The sequence below is a fragment of the Artibeus jamaicensis genome, unplaced genomic scaffold (genome assembly GCF_021234435.1).
Source record: "Artibeus jamaicensis isolate MK-2021 breed Jamaican fruit bat unplaced genomic scaffold, CSHL_Jam_final contig_64, whole genome shotgun sequence".
Classification (NCBI taxonomy): Eukaryota; Metazoa; Chordata; class Mammalia; order Chiroptera; family Phyllostomidae; genus Artibeus; species Artibeus jamaicensis.
This window is the reverse complement of record NW_026521911.1, coordinates 3469291-3472792: the sequence shown is the minus strand read 5'-3', so window position 1 is coordinate 3472792 and position 3502 is coordinate 3469291. Positions and strand designations below refer to the sequence as shown.

General features: G+C 47.0%; 1 pseudogene; it reads left to right on the top strand.

Moving 5' to 3' along the window:
* The first annotated feature begins 463 nt into the window (after nt 1-463).
* On the top strand, nt 464-1410 carry LOC119038959 (ATP synthase F(0) complex subunit B1, mitochondrial-like; annotated as a pseudogene).
* Nucleotides 1411-3502: the final 2092 nt, after the last annotated feature.

The following is a 3502-nucleotide window of genomic DNA, read 5'->3' as shown; positions in this document are numbered from 1 at the left end:
CTGACCCCTAAATCTGACCATGCCCTTCAACCTTGAGTACAGCCGTGTCCTGCCCCTGACTGCAGCCCTCAGGATAAGCCCATCTTCCTCAGCCTGGTAGTGGGTGCCCTGGTCTCTCTGCCTGCCTTCTGCCAGTTTAGCATCTTCACTTGCAAGTGAGATGAAATAGTGAGTGGTCAAGAACAAGACTTTGGGGTAGGACCTTGTGTGTGTAACTCCTGGCTTCTCTGCCTGGGAGCTACGCTACTTGGTTCTTTGTAGGTTTTGTTGTGGTGGCAAATAACCATAACACCAAAGCCACCATTTTAACATTTCAAGGGGACACAGGTCAGTCATGCTCAGTGCATTCACGCTGTTGTGCAGCCATCCCACCATCCCTCTCCAGACCTCGTTCGTCTTCCCAAACTGAAAGCTTAATTCATGTCTCTGTCTTCTTTCTCATCTGGACGACAGGGCTAATAAAATGGACTTGCTTGGCACACTGCCTGATAGGTAAGTAGGTTCTCGAAAAAAGGGCACTATAATTTTTTCTCTTCAGGAAACTTCTCTGAAAAGGAGGCACAGCAGCATGCCTGGGTTGTCTATAGAAATCCAAAGGCCAGTCCTGCACATGTCACTGGGACTCTAGGACCGCTGGGCGGACCCTCACTGACTGTGCTGTCTCAGGTGGTGCTTTCTGCTGCCACCACAGTGCTCTCTGGAGAGTGCATCCCTCCTTGGTCCAGGGGAACTGCAGGCAACAAGGATCTCCCACATGGGACAACCAGGTCTCACCCCTGTACCACCTACCTCCTCCTACATGCAGAGGAAAAGTTTATCGTGGGCTGATTCATGAGGAATTTTTCCAGGTTCTTTATTCTAAAACAGGTATAACAGGACTCTATATGCTCAGAACTGAGCTTATCTTTTATTTTCCATCCAAAGAAATATATGTGATTAATCCAGAGACCATCTCTGCCATATCAACAATAGGGTTGATCATCTATGTAATTAAAAAATGTGGTGCCTCTATTTGGGAATTTTCTGATAAACTCAATGAGCAAAAATTGCCCAACTAGAGGAGGCAAAACAGGCTTCCATCAGAAACATCCAGGATGCAATTGATCTGGAGAAGTCCCAGCAGGCACTGGTTCAAAAATACCATTACCTTTTCGATGTCCAGAGGAATAACATTGCTATGACCTTGGAGGCAAAGAATGGCCTGGACCATCAAATCTCTGTGCAGAATACAATGCATCAAAAGAAACAAGAGCACATGATAAAATGGGTGGAGAAGCATGTGGTGCAGAGCATCTCCAACAGCAGGAAAAGGAGACAATTGCCAAGTGCACTGCAGAACTAAACATGCTTCCAAAGAAGGCTGAGCACAGCCAGTTCTATAAACGCCTCTGTCTCAACTGGGACAGCTAGAAACAGTTGACTGACTGGAAACTAGGCTGTGTGGCAAAAATCTCTCTGTATCATCATCTACCGGAGTTACAGTTTACCCCATGTAAAAATAAAAGGCTTGAGTTTCATCTAGTGAGAGAATTAAAGCAATCTATTTGCCAGTGGGATGGAGGGGGAATAAATCCAAAGGCCATTACTGCCTGGATTCATTTCTGTGACTGAGCAGAGTTTGGGACAGCTGCTGGGGCAGTGTGCGACATGCTTCATCTGGGAAGATGAGTCACTTCCTCTCCTGATGGGGTAATGTGCCCGAGATCAGGAAGATAGGAAGCAGAGTGAGCGTGGGGAGCTGCTTCTCAGCCAGGCCAGCTCTCTGCAGATGCTCCAGTGAGAAGGGCATGGGCAAGGAGAATTCGGCCCAGCCACAGACCCAGGTGGGGCTAGCAGAGGACCCCCAGCTTGTCGCTGTTCTAACTCTGTTGGAAGGGGCTGAAACAAGCTAACTTGTTTTCATCAGTGTTGTTATTCAGAGCACTGGCAGCTTGCATTTTGCTTAATTCTCTTCTTCTCATGTTCTACCCCCAACACAACCACTCTCTCCACTTTGCACACCATTTTCCTAGATTCACTCACTCCAACTGTCCCTGGCACTCATGTCTAAAATTCTCTCACCACCCAAGTGGTGCTATCCTTATTTAAATGCCTTTTCTCCCCTCCCATTTTTTTTTTTTTTTGTCCTCAGGGTGGAACACAGATGTGTCTTCCTACAGGAAGAGAGAGACCAGGCCTGAGGACCTACACAGAGAAGGCCTGGTCTCTGGCAAGGGCAGGATTGGATCTGTCCAGCCAACAGGCTTCACAGCAGTCTTGTTACTGGCCAGGGACCAGGCCTGGAGCTGGTCTGCCTCAGGCCAGCCTGTAGTATGTGGGTTCTTGACTTTGTGCAGGAAAGATTTCACAACTCATCCAGATGATTTTGAGAGGGGAGAGTGAAACGAAGGAAGGGCTTGTGATAGCAGAAACGATGGGGCGTGGGGTTGCTTTGGCTCTCTATAAATGTTATAGGAAAGAAGTGAGCCATGCTAGGTTGCATGAATTCACTGAGAAGTAAAAGTCACAGTGACAGAAATAAGCCAAGGTAGGACTAATCTTAGCTCATTGCAAAGTCAGAGAAAAAGGAGGTCTTGGAGACTAGTTCGGGGTGAGCCTGGCACAAGCTGCCGCTGCCCACTGCTCCCCTAGTTGCAAGTTTCCCAGGAATGCTTAGAACTTAGGAAAAAGTAAAAAGTTCATGCCTGAGAAAAAGCATGGGCGTGCTCCAGAGAGAGCCCATGCTGGGCCCTTTGCCATGAGGTTTTTCTCTTCTGTAGGCAGGAGTCCTAGGGGAGGTCTCAGGGGAGGGACTTAACAGAGTATGCATTAGTCTTCCAGGTGCGTCCTTCGGTATGTTGATTCATCAAAATGAACATATAGAGGAGTCATAGGCATTCCCTGGTTAGTTTTATCTTTAAAGAACATCATTGAAGAGGGACCAGGACCGAGATGGGTCTGCCCTGGCACAGTCTGGAATGTGTAAATCATTTGCTCCTAAATGTCCTTGGTTAGGGAAAACAAGACCTTGTGATTCACTAGCTGACTGTAAATTACTTAATATATTTGGCTTCATTTAATTATTTTTGTCTCAATTTCCCTCATTCTACTTGCCAAGGAATTTTCCTAGTGCCTGTCTATCGTGCCTCAGTGTCAGAATCAGAGCTGGGCCCAGACAGGGAGTGTAAAGGGCCACAAGGTCTCCCTGAGGGTCCTTAAGTTGGGTACTCTTGTATCTCAGGTTAAAACCACCACCAACCATCTCCCAGAAATAACCACAAAGGAAGGGACTTCAGCACAAGCAAACCAATGCAGTCTTCAGAGTCACATAGGCCTGAGCTGTGCCAACAACTAGCTGTAAAATGGACACGATAATTAGGACAGACATTCATTACATGTCATTGCATTAACTCAGTTAACATTCCCAACTACCCATTATAAGCACCAGTTTACACATGAGGAAGCCAAGGTACGTAGAGGTCGGGAGACTTGCCTAAGGTTACACAGTTGGTAAGAGGCAGAA